Source organism: Cryptomeria japonica, chromosome 5 (assembly GCF_030272615.1).
Source record: "Cryptomeria japonica chromosome 5, Sugi_1.0, whole genome shotgun sequence".
In the NCBI taxonomy this organism is placed as follows: Eukaryota; Viridiplantae; Streptophyta; class Pinopsida; order Cupressales; family Cupressaceae; genus Cryptomeria; species Cryptomeria japonica.
The window spans coordinates 527628328-527651513 of record NC_081409.1 but is presented as its reverse complement, the minus strand read 5'-3'; positions in this window follow the sequence as shown (position 1 = coordinate 527651513).

The window sequence follows — 23186 nt, the reverse complement described above, 5'->3', positions numbered from 1 at the left end:
TTTTTTTGTTTCAGTTGATTGGTACAAACCTTACCCTTCAATCTGCTTGCCTGCAATTCCTTGTGGGGTTGGACCCCCACCAGAATTGTCTCATGCCATGAAATCGTGAATTTCCTTGTTGCCACCGAAATTTTTACCGAAAGGCTTTCTGCCACAGCTGCTACAACACGTGGTTAGGGTTTGTATTCTAGCTGGTGGAGATTGATGTGGTTGCCTGCAATCAATTTATTCTCATATCCATCCGCTTAATCCATTGACCCAGAAGCATACACAGTTAGTAGACCCAACGGTTGATGTTGTTGAGGTGAAGATTCTGATGCTCCAGATAGAGGTCCAGCCGTCAACTCGAACCCTTTGGTATTTTTGTCATTCATTCATTTTTTCCTTTTGTGTGGTACATGCGGTTTTAATTGTATGAATTGGGTTTTTGGGGGTTTTTTGGGGTGGTTGTTCTGTTTGCAATCATAGTATCACCCTCTTGCCCTTATACTTTTTATTCTATATGAATATATGTCGTATCTTATTTATGATACTTCTTATTGGCCTTCTTTACTAAATGCACTCCTTACCTCTTTGCACAACCCCAGCAATGTTCAGTTCTTACAGAATAAAACCACAGAACCACATACCCTTCTTGCTTTGATTTAAGGAGGATCTGGTTATGCCTACTGCATGAATGAATGGCAGTTGGACAACCATTAGGTACTTTGTGATGTTGCTGAAGATGGGAGATGCTTGGAGCTGAGATTCATAATTGCAACCATGAATGAAAGGAGTCTTAATTTCCATACACAAATTCAGTCGCTTCACTTAATAATAAGCCATTTTCATTTTTCCTTTGAAAAAACTGCTTATATAATCAAGAGAATGGGAATGGTGGAGGCAACGATGGGAATAACACTTACAGATGGTTTAGAATATCTATGTCGTTTAATATCATCAGTAACTTTGTTTCTTTTGTTCTCAGACATGGGAATAATAATAACAGCAACCAACAAGGTAACAATGGGAATAATTAGGCTTAGCAGGTCAAGTCCCGGGGTGGAGGGTTTTCAGCATTTTTTTTGGACTACCCAGTTGGGCTTTATTTGTAAATATCAGATATGAAATTGGAAAAAGAAAGGAAACTACAATTAATTGATTCAATTTGTTTAATGTAACATCTGTTGTGTACCTTTAATAGATTAAATTTGTATTTGTGAATTCTCAATTCTCTGGTTTTCATATTCATTTTTCTTTCTAGTTTTCATATTTATTTAGTTTGGAATTTGGCATTGAGATAATTGTGGTTCAGGGTCTGTTTTTATTTGCTCTATAAGTTGATGTTCCATTTGATTGTTCTAGAATACTCGATATGATTATTGAATATATGCATGGAAATCAAACCGTAACCAAAGGCTGTCAAGGTTTAACTGTAAAATTTCTCTTAAAAATATCTTGGCACCCATGTGAACTTTCCTTTTCAATTCACGTTCTATTGCAGATTTCAAGGTGTACCATTTAATTTCGAAAGTGGAGTCGAGTTGAATGAAAAGCAAGTGTTAGTGGTGCAATTGTTAAATGCAAAACCCGAAGGGTAGCTTGCATAGATGTTTAACTTTTGACTAACATTTTTATTAACTTCTATTGTTTTCCATCATATCATGTTTTTCATTATATCAAATTTACAAAATCTATCATGTTTTCCATGATATTAGATCTACAAAATCATTATACAAGCAATTGAGTTTTATTTTTTTTTCCAATGAAAACCTTGCTTTTCTGAGCTTAGCAAAGGACTGTTCCCTACATGTACTTTCCCAACCTAACGGCCATTGGGTGCTAGCAGACATATACAAATCTTTAAGAAGCAACAAGAGATCTAATTGCATGCAAACAATATTTTTTGGCCCGTATTGTAACCTTTTAGTCACAATTACATGGTTTTTTGGACAAATTATCTTCTTCTATTAGCTTAATATTTATTACAATAAAATATTGATTAGAATTCTCAATATGCAATTCATTTAACCACTTTATCTTGATTGATTAAAAATTTGTTTTTGAAGTTCAACAAATTCAGACAATTCCTAATACTTTAAAGATTTTTGCTTCCAAAGTTTCGAGTCTTCTTGTGTTGGAACTGGTTTTAAGATTCAATTAATGCATTTGCCATAGTTTTGTGATTAATGTAAACCTATCATTAGGTTTATGAGATAGAACCAGAGTTGCAAGAAGTCCTTGCTCTTGTTCCTTAGTAACATAATCATTTGAAATTTCTTGACAATTTCTTAAAAAATGTACATTAGTTTTTGCTAACATACTCCGTTTTTCAAAACACTGTTTAATATCGACAATACAAATTGGACCTTTTCCAGGTCCAACCGCTAGTTTTAATAGAGCATGCTATAGCTATTTAAAAATATTTGATAAAATCCTTATTGCATTGAAGCAAAGTCCATGAACGAGCACTAACATGACCGACCTATCTCAAATATAAATTTAAAATCCTGAATTTCACATGTATTTATCAAGATTACACTATGCAAGATTTATACATATCCACTTGTATTTATCAAACAAAGAAATTTGCTAATATATGCTTACAAACATTGACCAAATTCCATGGTTGTTTTATTAGGATTAAAAAACTACAGACCATGTCCAATGAAGAAAAAGTGGTCTCAATCCAAAAGAGAAGCAATAACAATTAGTCATTTGATTGTACTCGTTTTTTAGATGCTCCACTATCTCATAACATATTTCCTTGTGATAAAAAGTTATGTTCCTTCTATTTCAATAATTTACATCAATAAGAAACTTTGGTTTTATCCACATAATTGTGGATTTAGTCAAGATGTGTAAGCTTTATAAGAATAAATTTGTCTCCTTTTAAGAAATCGGATTTGCCAACGACTCGAAGCTCGCTCTGCTTTAATTCCTTTGATGTAGATTTGATTTAGTAATTTTTGTAGAGCAACATTATCCTCTTTCTAAATTTGTTTTTCTTCTATTTAAACAAATACTTTTACTCAATAATATTTTTTTAACTCAATGACTTAAAAATAAAAGAAATATTGAAGAATATATGTTCAATATATTTTACTTAAATAGTAATGTATTCTATAGCAATAAATTTATAATATGTGTGTATTAATACCAAAGTATTATAAATACCAAAACAATTCGGTCCAATATATAAATACCAAAACAATTCGGTCCAATATATGCATATGTTGATGTCCATAATAAAGGAAAAGTATAGGAAAGAGTACGTCATGCTACACAAGAGTATGATCAACTATCAATTTCAAAAATTAAGAATTGGGCAGCTAAAGGAACTACATCTTCCAATAATTAGAGTAAAACATGTAGAAACAATTTTAATTATCTATGAAGAAGATATTATAAAATCTCATCCAAATTTATTGAGTTGGATTATTATTGAGTTGGATTATAAGGAGAAAATTCATACTTTGTCCTTTTATGTACTTGTTACACAAAAACACAAATAAGTATGCATATATGAATAAGTGTTTATATTACTTGTAAAGAAAAATAATATTTACATTCACAAAAAAAAGGTTACTGGAAGTAGTCACATCCCAAAGTTCAAATAGGGCCAACTTCAAAACATTGAAAAATAAGATAACAAGATGAAGATAGTAAGCTATGAGAGCTATTTCATAGAGGCCCTAGGTCATGGTCATCTATTTTTCACCCATTCATTAATGGGCCCTAGTCATCAAGAGTAAGCTCTTCTTTGGTGATCATTCCACCTTCGTTTTCTTCACCCATTCATTAATGGGCCCTAGTCATCAAGAGTAAGCTCTTCTTTGGTGATCATTCCACCTTCGTTTTCTTCCTTAGCAAGCTAAGTATCATAAATTGGCAAGATGGCAAAAAAGGCGAGGAATTATGGTTGAGGCCAGCTCTTAGTAGACTAACATACAGATCTCATTGAATGAAGTTGGAAACCATATGTTTGAGAACCATAACCTCCCTTAAAAAATTGATTGCATCCATGGTATGTCTATGAGGTGAAAAGTGACCCTTATTTAAGGATATATGAAGTATAACTCTAGCAATCATGTAAGGGGTGTTACTCCATTGATCTAAGACTTAAGTGAAACTTTGTTGTTTTGCACTTGAATTTTTATAATAACAGTAGATCAAATCATAAAATGAAAAGTGACCCTTATTTAAGGATATATGAAGTATAACTCTAGCAATCATGTAAGGGGTGTTACTCCATTGATCTAAGACTTAAGTGAAACTTTGTTGTTTTGCACTTGAATTTTTATAATAACAGTAGATCAAATCATAAAATTAGTATAAAGCAAGAAATGAATATCAACAGAGTATCTAGTGGAAATAACAAAGTCTTTACCTTTACAAACCCTAAAAATAATTTCCACCCTAAAAGCATACCATATTTGGGTAAATTTAGCTAGAAATATATGTTGATATCCTAATAAGACCATATGCCATAAGAAAGGCTTGGGTTTACATGATTAAAAAAACATGAATCTGATTCCAAGCTCCATACGATTTGGGATAAAACTAAAAAAGGTGTTTGAAAATATCATGTTGTCCATAAAATAGATAGTAATATGAACAAGGTTTTCTTTGCATAGGGAATTCTAGTTGCAGGGGTGGGTGGGAAGGAGTGGAAGGGTTGAGGGGACGGAGAGGGAGAGGGGGACTACTATTCTATGGTATTATGACTATAGAAAAATAGGAGGTGGGTGGACGGAGAGGGAGAGGGGGGCTACTATTCTATGGTATTACGACTATAGAAAAATAGGAGGTATTGAATATGTTCATATGAGATAACCTAGTACCAATGGGAAGACCTAGTTACAACATGCCTAAGCAACATGTGCCTACTTTAGGTCAATAAAATTTGACCAAATAGTTTGGAACATGTATCATTAAAGGCCCAATAGGGATTAGAGAATTCATCTACCATTCAATTTAGGCACCATGTTGTGATGTGGAGACAACCATTCATATCGCTTGTGAGGTCTATAGTTATGAAGTGTTGTCTTTGGGTATCATTTCCTATCTTTCCACTAAGGCCTAATACTATAAACCCTTATTTTATACAACATATTGGGAGGGAATAAATTAATACTATTTTAATAAGCCTTGATATCCCAATTAAAGATTATTAGTTTCAATTTAGCCTTACAAAAAGATAGAAAACTTTTTGTAAAAATTAGTAAAAAGATCAAATAGACTCACCATACCCAAAGTATAAAAAATCAAAACATGAATATGTGAAGCTTTAGCAAGAACTTGGTCCTAACAAGAAAGAACATGTGACACCAAATTGATTGTTGATTAAAATAAAATGCCTTAGAAAAATCATCTCCACCCCATAAAAGTCAACTTTTAATAGTCTCACAAGATTTCCAAATGCTTTTAATAGAAAAAGTGCATAAATCTAAATGGGTTACACTAATATAAAAAGCATATGAATACCAATACCCTTCTAATCCTAATTTCCATCAAGAACTCTAAGAAAAATGCAGTGTCTAATCCAAGGGGACTTCACTTAGTGAACCAAGGTTATATCACGTGCGTTCATGGCATACTAAAGAATCCTCCGATTTTTTTAAAATATTTCCTTAAACTTCTTTTTTGTCACAAACTCCTAATACACAGCCCAAATTAAAAACCCCCCCATTTTCACCAAATATTGTAATTTTTCATAGCCCGAATTAAAACCCCCCTATTTTCACCAGATAGGCAATATATTGTTTTCAATTTTTGGGATATTAAACCCCCCAATATGAATGCACTTGATATAATATTGTCTAGCCAATGAAGCCCCCATGATCTAATCAAAATTTCAAAGCCTTCATTTTCTTCAAGAGATTTAATTATCCATTTCACACATAGTTCTAAACACTGGCATTGGATTGAAGTCAATATTAAGCCTCTGGAATCATGAGGAAGGTAGCACAATTCTCATACCACATTACTGAAGCTTTTGGTAGTGTCAATAGAGGTCCATAGCAAATAGCTTAGAAATTTTCCAACTTCTAGGTAGGGAGATTTTGAAGAAGCCCAATAAGAAGAGAAATATACATAAGCAGTAGCTAAAATTTCCTAACACACTTGAAATTTTCCCACCAAGGAAAGTAGCTTAGCAAACAAAAAAAATAATTTCTTCTCAATCATAGAAATCATCACTTGCCATAAGATAGAAGGATAGGCTTGGAAAAGGAAAATGAATTCCAAGGAACCTAAAAAAATTATCCAAAATTTATTTCAACCATAGGATTTTATCTAAGAGGTTTGTTTAAAATACATTGTCTATAACATTGAGTTTTGTAATTGAATAATCGATTAGGAAGCCTTACCAAAATATCTAAGCATTGTAAAGTTCATTTACTATTTTTATCTTCCTCCAAGAGATTTAGGAAACTTCACCATCTACATTTTAACCATTAATAAGTTGTGTCATTGAATTGGGAAAGGAATTACCTCTAACTAGGTTATGTGAAATAGAATTATCCAAGAGATAACTAAATCCTTCTACAAAAAGTACATGGAGAGTTAGAGGTGGGGGAGGGAGAGGGAGAGGGGGCGACTATTCTATGGTATTACAACTACAAAAAAATAGGAGGTATTGAATATGTTCATATGAGATAACCTAGTACCAATGGGAATGCCTAGATACAACATGCCTAGGCAACATGTGCCTACTTTAGGTCAAGAAAATTTGACCAAATATTTTGGAACATGTGTCATTAAAGGCCCAATAGGGATTATAGAATTCATCTATCATTCAATTTAAGAACCATGTGGTGATGTGGAGACCATCGTCCATATCACTTGTGAGGTCTATAGTTGTGAAGTGTTGTCTTTGGGTGTCATTTCCTATCTTTCCACCAAGGCCTAACACAATAAACCCTTATTTTAGGCTTGACAACTATTGAAAAACAAGGAGTATCCTTCTCCTTCAAACCCTTCATGAACTCCCTCTCATCCACTACCATGCCACTAGTCACAATGTGCTTATCCATACTAGGTCCTCTTCCACTGAATATTCCTCTACCATTTCCCCTCCTTCCTCTAAATCTACCTCTGTTCCCTGATTCTCCCTCTTGTTCCTGATGGTTGGACTCACCTTGGGGTTTAGGAGATGATCCTCTTCCATTGAACCTACCTTTGCCTCTGAAACTTGTAGCCTTTCCTCTATTATTGTGTTATCCTCTCCTTTTTTGCTTCTCTTCAATCCTAAGTGCCATCTGAAAACACTTGTGCACTGATTCAGGGTTGAACAAACTCAGTTCATCTTGAATACTAAACTTAAGACCATTCATGTACCTTGCTAGCTTTTGTGTCTCACTCTCTGGCATCTTTTCTTTGAGGATCATCCTGTGGAACTCCTCAGTGTAAGTACTGACATCCAAATCACTTTGCCTTAGATTTTGTAATCTCTTGTGTAAGATTATCTCATAGTCCTCAAGTACAAATTGCCTTTTGATCTCTATCTCCATCTTCTTCCATGAGGTTATAGGTCTCTTTCCTTCTTCATCTCTTTCATTTTTAAGAAATTTCCACCAACTAAGAGTTGGACCTTTTATTTTGGATTTATCCACCTTCACCCTTTGGTTTTCAGGTACCTCTTCACATTCATAATAATTCATCATTTCTTCTATCCAATCCATACACTCTTTTGGGTTAATCTTTCCAACGAATGTAGGTAGTTCTACTCTATTGTCTCTTCTTCCTACCCTATTAAGGGCTTCAACAAATTGCCTTTGATCTGTCGACATCAATAGTCTCTCTTCTTCCTCTTCTCCTTCTCCATTAGATGCAGATGAAACTCCCTTGCCTGCCTAGTCTTTCTTCAACCTTTCTATCTCCTCCTCCATCTTTTTATTCTTAGCCGCCTCCTCCCTCACTATCTTGGCTAATTCCATGTTTGTCATGGGTCTAGTGGGAATCTCTTCACTATTCTCTATTGCATCTTCCATTGCTTATTCTTCCCCAAGGCTCTTCTGAGGCTCTAATACCACCTGATGCAGAGGTTGGCAATAGTAGGGTAATAAACCCACCTACACACCTTGGTCTTCTTTACCTTGAGTCTCTCTCAAAGCTACAATCACCTCAAATGTGAAATCAGACTCTTACCCCTAGCAAGGGATGACACAACACTTCTACACACTTCCTAAGACATATCAAGATCTCCCACAATGCTATTTTGTAGCACAAAGCAAGTATTGGCTTTTGAGGCTTAGACAGGCCTACCAATTAGGCCTACCGGTTAGTAGCCCTATTTCACTGTCTCTTTGGATTTTTCTCCAAATTATACCAAATAACACCCTAAAAAAATTTACGTTTCAAACACCTTTTTGGGATTACTATCAGATTCCAAAAAATTGGAGTTCCACCCTATTTCTGCACTCTTCAACACCTACTTGGGTTGCAGGCCTAATTGATCAAGTTAGATCGGTTTTACAAAGGAGGTATATGAGAATGGGATCACAAGAAGGTTCCAACTCTTCAAGAGGTTTCTTCTATGTCCAAATACTCCAATACCATCAATTCAACTCATCATCTCATCATTACTCCTAGTATGCTCAATGAAACTCATTTATTCTAATCTAAACCCTCAAACAGTTTAGACTAGGGCTTGGTAATAATGTTACCAACCAAATCCTCTGACATCGCCCCTATGGAAACTCAAAATACATGCCCCTAGCTTGCATTCTACCAATGTCCATCAGATCCCAATGAGTAGATTGCAAGTTATGGTCCCATTTGTATTGTAACCCTTGAAAATGGAGGGTTTCAGACCGACAGAAGGTAAAATGTTTATAACTTCCACTAAACTTCACTTCAAGAGGTCAGACCAAATGCATTGAAAGGTTATTTCAGGGCTCTTTCTAATCAAATCAAAAATTCATCAATGGATCTCACACCCTGTACAGACAATATGGAAAAATGTCACTATTATGGCAAAATCAGACTCCTATTCAGTTTCTCCACCAAAATTTTCAAAACTTTTGATACCCTCCTCTTTCCCATGGTTGTACAAGCATATATAAACCTTTTCCAACATCCATAACCAACTTTTGAATAGTTAGGACCGTTGGAGAAGTAGTTAGCATCCTCCTAGCAACTTTGAAAAGTTGCTTGACAACAAATGCAACACTTTGCAACTTAGGACAACATTGGTTATTAACCACTTAGACCTTATGGAAACACATCCAAGGTCATTATTTGTCATTTTTAGACTCCAAACACCTAAGACAACATCCTAGACACACCAACATTGAAATTCCAATTTCCAAGCCTTCATGGCCTAATAGACCTCTAGGTTTATATGCTCACCCAAGAGATTATTGACCATACAAATAGGCATTCAATTACATCAAGGGTGATAATTGATCTAACCCATTATTACATCACAAATGAACATGTAGAAACCACCATGTGCTTGGAATAGAGGTGTAGTAGAAGGTGCTCTGCACCATACTCCTAGGCCCAAAAAAAACTCAAGTCCCTTGAGTTGGGATGTTTGCAAATCTAGTTCTGGTCTTCTCAATGGCCTTAGAAGTCATCCATGTAGCATCCTCACAAGGTTGATTCTTCCATTTGACTAGGTAATCCAAGTAAGTCTTCCTCCTTCTCTACTTGCTAACCCTTTGATCCAAAATGCACTCAATCTCGGGTTTGAGAGGGGGAGGAAGTCTTTCCAACATAGCTGGACTAGAAGAATCAAATGGACCTGCAACACAAACATCATCCACAGAACCTTTATATGGATATGTATTAGATACATTGAATATAGGAGATAGACCAACATCAGGGGGTAGATCTATCTTGTATGCATTTGTCCCACATCTCTTGAGGACATTGAAAGGACCTATCTTTTTCATGAGTATCTTGGTGTACTTCTCCTTAGGGAGTCATTCTTTTTTTAGATGAATCATCACCATGCCTCCCACCTTGAACTAAACATCTCTCCTTGTGACATTTGTTGCTTGCTTATACTTTTTAGTGGTTTGTATCAATCTATCCTGGACTTGTTGATGTATGTCCCTCATCACTTCAGCAAAATCATCTACTTGAGCACTCCTCCTTTCAATATTTTGCACTTCTCAAAGTTCAAGAACACCTCTAGGATGGGTCCCATATACAATTTGAAAAGAACTCAATCCTGTACTTTTGTTCACAGTCATTATACGAGAACCCTTCTTGTGGAAGAATAGTATCCCAACTGGCCCCATGGTCCTTAGTCAAACACCTCAACAGATTACCAAGGGATCTATTAATCACCTTTGTCTATCCATCAGATTGAGGGTGATAAGTAGAAGAGAAGGACAAGTTTGTCCCCAACCTACACCACAAATTCCTCTAAAAATGTCCTACAAACTTAGGATCCCGGTTTGATATAATGCTTAAGGGTAACCCATGAAGTCTAACAACCTCCTTGAAGAACAAACCTGCAATATTGGAAGCATCATGTGTAACTTTGCATGGCAAAAAGTGTGCCATTTTGGAAAACCTATCCACAACAACATATATACTGTCATATCCTGATTTAGTCCTAGGAACACCTAAGACAAAGTCCATGCTAACTGAATCCCAAGGTTTGGTAGGGATTGGTAATGGAGTATATAGACTTGCATTGGAACTTGTCCCTTATTCCCTTTGACATACCACACACTCTACCACATACTTTCTCATATCGGACTGCATCCTAGGCCAAAACTAGAATCTCCTAACTAATTCAAGTGTCTTATCAATTCCAAAGTGTCCTGACAAACCCCCACAATGTTTTTCCTTTACAATATTTTCCCTCATGGAGCAATTAGGAATACAAAGCTGACTGCCTTTGAAAAGTAAGCCTTCTTGAAGAATATAATCATAAAAATTAGTATGATACTTGTCATTCATGTCCTTACAAACCTCATAGGCCTCCATGAAATCTTCATCTCCTTGAGACATGTCTTTTAAGGCATTGATTCCCATGCTTTCCAATTGAATCTCCTGGATTGCTAAGTTCCTTCTACTAAGTGCAGCGGCAACTTTATTAGCTACTCCTTTCTTATGTAGGATAGTGAAAGTGTAAGCTTGGAGATATTCCATCCACTTCATATGCCAATGATTTAGTTTCTCCTACCTATTCAAGAAACTTAGAGCATGGTTGTCAGTATATACAATAAACTCCTTAGGTAAGAGATAATGTCTTCACTTCCTAAGAGATTGCACCATAGCATACATCTCTAGGTCATATGTAGAATAATTTTTCTGTAACTCATTTAGTTTCTCACTGAAAAATGTCATTGGCCTACCTTCCTAACTCAAGACTCCTCCTATGGCCTTCTTTGATGCATCACACTCAATAGTGAAAACCTTATGAAAGTCAGGGAGTACTAAAATAGGTTGCTTTGAAATTTTAGTTTTCAAAAACTCAAAAGATCTATCAGCCTCCTTAGTCCAGACAAATTGATATTTCCTTCCACCTTTTATGGTTTCTATCATTGGTGCACTAACCCCACTAAAAATGTTAATAAACTCTCTATAAAAACTTGCTAACCCATGGAAACCTTTTACCTCACTTGCTGACTGAGGGGTTGGCCAGTTTAGGATTATCTCCACCTCAGATGGATCCATTTTCAAATTTCCCTGAGAAATCACAAATCCAAGGAATGCTAGTTCTTCCTACAAGAAGACACATTTATCCAAATTAATCTTCAACTACTCCTCATGTAACCTTTGCAACACCAAATCCAAGTATGTTAGATGTTGATTCCTGTCTTTACTGAAAATCAATATATCATCTACATGCACTACTACAAAATGATTGATGAAAGGCTTAAGAACCTCATTCATGAATCTCATGAATGTACTAGGGGAGTTGGAAAGTCCAAATGGAGTTATCATCCACTCAAATAGGCCTTCATTGGTCTTAAAAGTTGTCTTCCATTGGTCTCCATCTTTGATCCTTATTTGATGATAACCACTTTTCAAATCCATTTTGGAATAGTATTTGGCCCCTCCTAGACAATCCATCAAGTCCTCCATTCTTGGCATTGGGAATTTATATCTGATTGTTATCTTATTGATGGCCCTATAGTCGATACACAACCTCCATGTTCCTTCATTCTTAGGAGCTAGTACTACAGATACTGCATAGGGACTTATGCTCTTCCTAATGAACCCTTTCTCAAGCAATTCTTGGATTTGTCTTGCAACTTCTGCATTTTGTTCAGGGGTAAGCTTGTATGCTACCTTATTGGGTAGTGTAGCACCTGGTACAAGTTCAATACAATCACTTATTTCCCTTTGAGGGGGTAAGGAATTTGTGGTACTGTCTGCAACTATCCCCTTATACCAGTCTAGCAGATTTTGAACCTCTTTAGGATCTACTCTCCTTTCTATCTCTTGGCTCTTAAGCTGCTTCTTAGGTTCAATTTTAGGCTTGAAAACTTTTACAAAACAAGGAGTATCCTTCTCCTTCAAACCCTTCATGAACTCCCTCGCATCCACTAGCATGACACTAGTCACAATGTGATTATCCTTACTGTCATCTGGAAGAGGTGTCATAGTAAAGTTCAGCACATTCTTGGTGATGGTGTAAACATTCTTCCTTCCCTCATGCCTAAAATCTACATCATATTTCCAAGGCCTGCCTAGTAGCAGATGACAAGCATCCATTTCTACTACATCACACAATACCCTATCCTTGTATTCACCTATTAAAAATTCTATCCAAACTTGCTCACTAATTAGGACTTGTTTACCTTTGTTCAACCAAGACACTTTATAGGGATGGGGATGAGGTATTCTTTGCAAGTTATGATTAGTAACCATTTCAACAAACGCTATGTTATCTATGGACCCTGAGTCCACAATGACTTTGTATACCTTGCCTTGAATCTTGCAGGAGGTTCTGAAAAGAGATTTCCTCGGAGGTGGTTCTTTGACTATTAGCACTTTCAAGAGGGTCCTATTGATCATCAAGAGTTCTCCTTGCTCCAGATCTGTAGATTTTGAAGTTGATGTGTGGTAGGAGATCATGCTTTGACTATCTTCTTGTTGTATTAGATGTTTTCTCCTATCACCTCCTTCGCTACCATTGCTTAGCTTCTCAGGACATCTAAATAACTGATGCCCAACTTGGTTGCATGAAAAACACCTACCGGTAAAGACACTAGGTCCTCTTCCACCGAATCTTCCTCTACCATTTCCCCTTCTTCCTCTAAAGCTACCTTTGTTCCCTTATTCTCCCTCTTGTTCCTTATGGCTGGACTCTCCTTGGGGTTTAGGAGATAACCCTCTTCCATTGAATCTACCTTTGTGCCTTAAACTTGTACTCTTTCCTCTATTATTGTGTTCTCTCCTTTTTTGCTTCTCCTCAATCCTAAGTGCCATCTGAAAACACTTGTGCATTGATTCAGGGTTGAACAAACTTAGTTCATCTTGAATACTTAACTTAAGACCATTCGTGTACCTTGCTAACTTTTATGTCTCACTCTCTAGCATCTTTGCCTTGAGGGTCATCCTGTGGAACTCCTTAGTGTAAGTACCAACATCCAAATCCCTTTGCCTTAGATTTTGTAGTCTCTTGTGTAAGATTATCTCATAGTCCTCAAGTACAAACTGCCTTTTGATCTCTATCTCCATCTTCTTCCATGAGGTTATAGGTCTCTTTCCTTCTTCATCTCTTTCATTTTGTAGAAAGTTCCACCAACTAAGAGATGGACCTTTCATTTTGGATTTATCCACCTTCACCCTTTGGTTTTCAAGTACCTCTTCACATTCAAAGTAATTGATCATTGCTTCTATCTAATCCATACACTCATCTAGGTTCATCTTTCCAGAGAATGTAGGTAGTTTTGCTCTATTGTCTCTTCTTCCTACCCTATTAAGGGATTCAACAAATTGCCTTTGATCTTATGGCATCAATAGTCTCTCTTCTTCCTCTTCTCCTTGTCCATGAGATGCAGATGAAACTCCCTTGCCTTCCTGGTCTTTCTTCAACCTTTCTATCTCCTCCTCCATCTTTTTATTCTTAGCCATCTGCTCCCTCACTATCTTGGCTAGCTCCATGTTTGTCATGGGTCTAGTGGAAATCTCCTCACTATTCACTGTTGCATCTTCCATTTCTTATTCTTCCCTAAGGCTCTTCTGAGGCTCTGATACCACCTGATGCAAAGGTTGATAGCAGTAGGGTGATAAACCCACCTACACACCTTGTTCTTCTTTATCTTGAGTCTCTCTCAAGGCTACAATCACACCTCAAATGTGAAATCAGACTCTTACCCCTAGCAATGGATGGCACAACACTTCTACACACTTCCTAAGACCTATCAAGATCTCCCACAATGCTAGTTTGGATCACAAAGCAAGTATTGGCTTTTGAGGCTTAGACAAGCCTACCGATTAGTAGCCCTATTTCATTATCTTTTTGGATTTTTCTCCAAATTATATGAAACAACACCCTAAACAAATTTAGGGTTCAGACACCCTTTGGGATTACTATCAGATTCCAAAATATTGGAGTTCTACCCTATTCCTGCACTCTTCAACACCTACTTGGGTCACAGGCCTAATTAATCAAGTTAGACTGGTTTTACAAAGGAGGTATATGAGAATGGGATCACAGGAAGGTTCCAACTCTTCAGGAGGTTTCTTCTATGTCCAAATAGTCCAATTCCATCAATTCAACTCATCATCTAATCATTACTCCTAGTATGCTCAAAGAAACTCATCTATTTTAATCTAAACCCTCAAACAGTTTAGACTAGGGCTTGGTGGTAAGATTACCAACCAACTCCTTTGACCTCTCCCCTCTGGAATCTCAAAATAGATGCCCCTTACTTGCATTCTACCAATGGCCATGGGATCCCAATGAGTAGATTGCATGTTAGGGTCCCATTTGCATTGTAACCCTTGAAAATGGAGGGTTTTAGACTAGCAGAGGGTAAAATGTTTATAACATCCACTAAACTTCACTTCAAGAGGTTAGACCAAATGCATTGGAAGGGTATTTTAGGGCTCTTTCCAATCAAATAAAATATTCATCAATGGATCTCACACCCTGTATGGACAGTACGGAAAAATATCACTGTTATAGGAAAATCAAACTCGTTCCATTCACTTTCTCCACCAAACTTTTCAAAACTTTCTACCCTCCTCTTTCCCATGGTTTTCCAAGAACATATAAACCTTTTCCAATGTACATAACCAACTTTTGAATAGTTAGGACCGTTGGAGAAGTAGTTAACATCCTACCGGCAACTTTGAAAAGTTGTTTGACAACAAATGCAACATTTTGCAACTTAGGACAACATTGGTTATTAACCACTTAGATCTTATGGAAACACATCCAAGGTCATTATTTTTCATTTTTAGACTCCAAACACCTAACACAACATCCTAGACACACCAACATTGAAAATCCAATTTCCAAGCCTTCATGTCCTAATAGACCTCTAGGTTTATATGCTCACCCAAGAGATTATTGACCATATAAATATGCATTCAATTACATCAAGGGTGATCATTGATCTAACCCATTATTACATCATAAATAAACATGTAGACACCACCATTTTCTTTAAATAGAGGTGTAGTAGAAGGTGCTCTGCACCAAATTTTCTCACCAAGGAAAGTAGCTTAGCAAACAAAAAAATAATTTCTTCTCAATCATAGAAATCATCACTTGCTAGAAGATAGAAGGATGGGCTTGGAAAAGGAAAATTAATTTCAAGGTACCTAAAAAAATTATCCATGATTAATTTCAACCATAGGATTTTATCCAAGAGGTTTGTTTAAAATACATTATCTATAACATTGAGTTTTTTAATTGAATAATCAATTAGGAAGCCTTACCAAAATATATAGGCATTGTAAGGTTTATTTACTATTTTATCTTCCTCCAAGAGAATTAGGAAAGTTCATCATCTACATTTTAACCATTTATAAGTTGTGTTATTGATTTGGGAAAGGAATTACCTCTAACTAGGTTGTGTGAAATACAATTATCCAAGAGATAACCAAATCTTTTTACAACAAGTACATGGAGAGTTAAGGAAAAAGGGTAGCTTTGATGGATAGACTAGAAAATTCCAAATTAAGAAAAAAAATTCCATTAATGGTAATTTATGAAGAAGCATCGATATGCATAATAAGAATAGTAATGTTCAATATGATCATATCCTAAAAAAAAATCAATATTAATAAACACAACTTGGTACTTAGAATGTTTAGCCCATTTAATTCCTTCCTAAACCACAATAGTATTGTAAGGAAGATACCTAGATTTGATGAATCCAAGTTATTTAGGCCAAATAATTTGAAGAAGATGATGATAAAGCTCCATATCTAACACCTTGGCAATGATTTTGTAGGGTACATTGAGTTAGTTGATCGATCTTTAGTTGTAGATGTCCTTGAGTCACTAGACTTTGTATGGAATCATAAGGTGGGTAAATGGGATCCACCAGTCAAATTATGTAAACTAGAAATAAAACTCATTTACCATATAAATACATTGAAGAATAATCAAAAAGGCTAACTCCATACCTATAGGGTGAGTGGGGCACTAATGATAGATTATTCTTTATTCGTGTTGATTGGTTTTGATAAAAGAATGTGAGGACTAGGGCCAATGATGCAAAATTCAGAGTAATCATCATAAATAGTAAGCTACAAATTGGATATGCAAAATTGAGAGTAATCTTCATAAATAGTAAACAACTAACTTAGTCAACGTTAGGTGTTAGGCCTAATATTAAAGACTTTACTATTTCACATTCATTTAGTAATCCTAAAGGAAATGACCTTGGTGTATTCTTTCCTTGAAGTTTATTGAACAAAAGTATTAAACACTAATTACATCAACATCTATCATAGGGTATGTAGAACAAGTTCTAACACACCCAATCATGTAATACCCCTTCCCTCACATTTCCAGGGCAACATGAAATCAACAATGTTTTATGTGCAACATGAATAGGTGCACATATTAGTATATCATGTTGAGCATCATTTTCGTTTAAAAGTTTAGAGTTTTACAAAAAAATTATTGGGTTGTGTTCATCTTCACATGTTAAAAAGTTGGAATGACACAATACATACAATGATAATGAAATATTTAAATGGTGATCCTAGGCTAATATGTGCATAAATCTAGAATCAATCTTACGTTTCACCATATATCATTAGATTAGGTATAAATGGGTTACTTCAATTCACAAGGGAGAGCCAATTAGACATGAATCCACACCTAATAGATTATGATATATTGTGATTAAGGATTGATTAAAGGTATATAACCATTGTAAATAGGGAAATTATGAACTAAACTATCAAAAACCATGAAACAAAAAAAAAAATGTAGAACATAAGTATAGATCTAAAAATTATATATGTAGGGGAACTTATGATAGAAAGTAGAGCCAAATTGGGTAGGATATGGGTATTAGGCACTAGGGTCTTGGAGTACTCACTTGTAGAGGGCAAATAATCTCAAGAGGTTTTTGGGTTGCCACCATGCAAATCTTAGCCAAAAATGGTTGGACAAGGATGCTAGACACCCTAGTACTATATTTCCTCCCAAAATTTAGATGGTGAAGATGGTCTCATTCTACACAGTCTATTTATATCTTCTACTTGCCATCAATCCTCAAATCTACACCTACACACATAAAAAGAGGGGGGAAATGGTTGTGTTGTATAGGGGCTTTCCTAAGTCAAACACCATGTTCGTGTTTCCACCTCCACAACAATAATAATGATTGATAAAGAGTGATTTCCCTCAAAGGAGTAGAGGAAAATAAAATAAAATAAAATGACAATGATTACCTCATGCACAAAACCATAGATTGGATCTAATGATGAAGGTGATGTAGATTTATGATTCTTGAATTTAATATGATCTCCACACAAGGGTGATGCTTGAATATACTTTATGTTTATCTTCTTCTTTGATATGTCTAAAACCCTACAATAAACAACTTGAAATGCTTGCTCAAAATTATTTTCTTGAATTGCTTGAAGTTAGAAAGTTTAGCCCTTCAAGTGGAAAATTGAGTCACCTTTATATGTGACTTACACCTTTTTGTTTGCAAATTTTTGGGAGAGACTGACAAATGGATACAACCATTGAGGGACCAACACCAACTTTCAAATATTTTAAATTAGAGAAAAATTGGGAGAAAAAGGACATTGCATGCTTGTGTCCAACCCAGTTAGGCTACAAAAAGGTTGATGTGAGGTCATAAATTGTACTCCTTTAATTATGAAGTCCAATTTCATACTCTCCTACCACTTATTCTCAATTTTATCATTCCTCTATGCATCATGAGACCTTTTATTGATTTAAATTAATATTAAATTCAATATTATGAGTCCTATTTTACTTTGATACATCAACACTTTATTATTTGGGCCCTTATTTTAGGTGTGAATTTTATCTTATTTCATTTTAAACTTATATGGATCCTATGTCATTTTGAAGTTCAATACACTTTTTCCCACACTTAAATATTGTTATTTTTCATATAAATTAAATTTTTGGTATTAGGGCCCTATTATCTCATGACCCTAAAAATTTGAACCTATTTTGTTGGGTTAATGTCACTAGGTAATGTTGATTGATGTTTTTTGTCTAAAATTTTGGGAGGATAATATGATACCCTTGCCATTTCCAGAACTATCCCCAATGCAAAAAATGATTATCTTAAGTTGGCCAAAATGTGATTGTACTTTGAGATCCCTATATAAGACATCACTCCTAATTCATTTCATCATCTCATTATTATGCTATCATTCTAATTTAAGAGAAATTATTATTATTCAAGAGCATATCCAATTCTAAGGAGAAAAAAGCTACAACAAGGCATCTTAAATTATGTTTACATTATGATTTTATGATGATTTATCATGTTATTACATCAATACATGGAGGACTTATCCTCAGAGAATTGTATCATCGATTGGAGGTATAAACATTTCAATTAAGCATTTTTATTCAAGCATTTCAATTCCAAATCTAGCCTTTGTCCCATAAAGGTATTCTCTCTTTTCTATTTTATTAATAATAGGGTTAATTTCAAACTCGAGGTTTGACCTAGGCAAACCCCTATCAACCCAACAACTTTTTTCCCTCTTGTGTGTGTAGGTGACAAATTGAAGAGAGAATGAATATAGATCTAGAAAGAGCAGACTAGGACAAATAGAACTGTAGCGTCCTAAAATTGCGACACTTGCAATTTCGACTGCATTTGGGTCTTCACGATGGCGATGCAACACGGAACCTGAATGGAGACCCCGAAACTTGTTCATGACACCAAAAACTGCATTTTCAGCACCCTGGCCTGATCCCCCTTGCACCCCGCTATCCCTGGAGGTGGGACCATGGCGCCCAGTGCCCTAGTCCCCCAGGACCATGGCGCCCAGCGCCCTGGTCCCTGGCCCTATTTTGGGCCCGGTCTCTTTTGGGGCATCGGGTCTTTAAGTTTGCAAATTGGAAAATATTGTTTCCTGGTCGGCCTAAGGTCGGGAAAATCAGTCTTTCAACCCTAATTGGCAAGTATATAAAATACATTTCCTCTCCCATTTTGGTAGATGGAAAAAAGGAGGTGTAAGCAATATTCAAACATTCAAGCATTCAAGCATTCAAGCATTCCTTCAAGCAATTGATCATTCTAAGTCTCCATTCAAGGCTAAGTGTTGCATTCAAGACAAGGATTCAACCATTGAAGAGGAGATCACTTACAACACATTACACCTTTGCATGTAAGAATACAAACATTCTTACAACAAGGTATCAATACTTGTTTACATTACAAACATTTACATTTACAGCATTCTCATTTCTTGGTTAATTCCAAAACCGGGGTTTGACCTAAAGGCAAACCCCTCATCCCTAACCCCCCAATCATCCTCTCTTTTCTGTGTGTAGGTTGCAGGTACGCGGCTGTAATTGAAGATCTGGAATCCTTGTGCAGAGACGAACAGATCCACCTTCGTTTCGCGGATTTTTCGGAGGACCGTGTGCACACCGGGCGCCATCATCTCGTCAACTTTCGCTCAAATTTGCAGAACAGCACCATCTCGACATTTTACTACTAATTCCAGGTCCGCAGCTTCATCCTATATTCCTATCTCTATTTATAAGTGAATCTTTCTCACTTTTCATGCATTCCTAGCTTAATCTTTCTATCCACATTTCTTTACAAAAGAGGGTATCCTTGATGTCCTAACCCTTGAAACTCATATAGAATCCAATCTTGCATTGCGTGGGATTGGATCTTGTGGGTTTCAACCCCTCTTTTGAATGTAAAGTCTCCCCTAAGTGAAAACCATCAACCCTAGTGACTCTCCCTTCTCTCTCCTTGGAGTTGGGGAGGGGAGAACGACTAGGGTTCGATTTTTCCGCTTTACAAGAACCAAATTTTTAAGAAGAAAAAATCTTGGGTCAAGGTCAACTAAAGACATTGACCAACACTTTTCTAATGAAATTTCAAGGAGATACTCAGAGTGACATTTTGAAGCATATCTAATGAATTATGAGGTAAGTGTGGCTTAAAGATTGTCGAAAAGGTAGAATTAGCATCATAGAATGATTGACTTCCTGAAGTCCTTAAAGAAAAGGAATTAATGAACTCAGACTCACCACAAAAACCTTTCTTAGCACAAGAGGCCTATTAGGACTGTTCTAGGCAGATTCTTTCCTTGGTTAGGTTTAGGTTTTCCCATTGTTTTTCAATTTTTTCTTTAAGCGCTTCTTTTTTAAATAGCCTCTTCGGCTGTGGTTTTAGTTAGAAATTGTTTTGGCCCACATTAACTTGGTTGTTATCTTCTCATGTCCTAGGTTAATTAAAGTTTTGCCCCTTCCCACATATAACTTAAAGGGTTGTAATTGGTCATGTGCATGGATTATTTTAAGGTGGGTCCTAATTGAAAGAGGGGGTTGTGTTAGCATGGAGTTGTCGTCAAATGTGGTGGACATCAGATGCTTGAACTATTAACCTGACACTCGATGGAAATTATTTCTTAACTTGGTCGAGTCTTGAGTTGAGATGGTCAGCTAAAAGTTACTCGACACTTGGTAAATGTTATGTTTTGTGCTCCACGAGTGTCCAAGAAGGATATTACAACTATAGAAAAAGGATACTTGACACTCAGTGAATTTATTTTCTCCGCTTCAATGAGTCCTAAGAGAAGGAGAAATAAATGAAGAATGGTGGCTAGGTGGAATCCAATGTGTCATCTCGGGCCTCGCCAAAGTAGCTTTTATGATCTTGACAAGTGTCGAGAGAATGAAATAAAGTAACAAGACACGTGATGTGATCAACAACTTCCTTGAGTATGGACATTTGAATTTCGCCGCCAGCCATCAATTTTTTGAGATCAATGGTGCATGTTTAAACTTGTGTAAAGCCTATTTGCCCCATCATCATTCATACGAACCTCATTTATGAAGAAAATGCTGGTGACTTCAAATTTTGGGACAACTTTGACTTCTTTTATTGCAAATTATTGAAAGGGTCTGGTGCAAATCCAAGAAATCAAGTTGCAAAAGTGTCCAACAACCATAAGGATCAAAGAGCGTGTTGGGTGAATATTTTTTCACTAGCATACCAATGATAAAATATGTATTTCACACACAGCCATGATAAGACAAAGTCTTTCCTCTCATCAAGGGGAGGTTCCCTATTGGAATTTTGGGTATTACAACAACTTATGCAAAACAAAATTCGGGTGTAAGCTTAGGGCATGTAATTCTCTTTTTTCAGATTTAATGTATTCTCCCTTCACTTGGTGATATTTCTTACGACTAAATAAACTTAACCACTAAATTAAACTTCTTGACAAAGATACGAGGATCCTCAATATTTAGACAAACTTGTAAGCCCAAAGTCTTACGTAAGTGCAACTACTTAAATCACCACTATTTCAAATGAAATCTCAACTTGTAGCTCAAAGTTTCCAAGATGTGATCAATGATTCCTAAAAATAAAAGTAATTTGCAGAAATACAAAGCTTCCTACACAATTACTTAATTATCAGAAGATTTCCCAAACATGTAGATAGCCCAAAGTCTATTTTCACAATTAGAAATCTCTTTCATAAACTTTCACAATTTCACCAAAAAATTCAAGATCATAAGGAACGATTATGAGAACTAAACATAAGAATGATTCCAATCACAATCACAATCTTTAGTCCAACACAAAGTTTGGAAACTAGTGGATTGCTATCTTTATTTCCTTGAATCAACTTTTACATCAAAAGCACAAAGTCTTAATTGAGATAAAAATTTGGTAGAGTTTTGCTAAGCATAAAAAAGAAATATTTACAAATGAGGGTCCTCCTTATATAGGAAAAGAGTGGAGAAAATGTGGGCATAGTTGACTAATTCAACTGCACAGTCCCACTCCCCCTTTGGTATTTTTTCAAACTGAATGGAGGGAATAACACAACTGGAGGGAAATTTGAATTTTGTGAATGGAGGGAACAACATGGCTGGCTCTTCTACTTCTGCTGCCTTTGCAACTCAAGGACAACTTGTCTCTTTGGGATCTACGGTGGATGATGAGGATGGTAGAAAGGATGGGGACCCATGGCATTGGATCGCTCCTCTTGTCCTTAAAAATAATGAAGATTCTTCAAATTTGGGTCCCGAGGTCTTGAACACTGAATTGGAAAAGACGGTTGAGGTGAAGGTTCTCAAACTCTGGAACAACTTATTTGCAAACAAACCCACTGGTAAATCATCTTTTCCCTTCGTGGAAGATATTTCTGATAGAAAAATAGGCAGATTAGCTATTGCAGTACCAGATGTGGTTATAGACCACAGTATTTCTCTAATGGATTTTTCTCTAGTGAGAAAATTTGTTGGACCAAGACCTAATATTGAAGTCATTAGGTCTTTTGTTAAGAGAAAATGGAGGTTGAAAGGACGGGTTGATGTCTCAACCCTGTCAAGGGGTTTCTTTGTATTTTCATTTCTTGTGGGGAAGATTTGGAAATGGCTCTGAGTGGAGGACCCTGGATGTTTGGGAAATCTTCTTTATCCTTAAGAAAATGGTCTCCAAATATGGAACTCAATGACTCCTTTTTTGAATTTTCTCTGGTCTGGGTGCGGTTGCCTGGTTTGCCGCTTGAATTCTGGTTGGAGGATGTTTTCGCATGCATTGTTAACTCCTTCGGGGAGCTTGTGG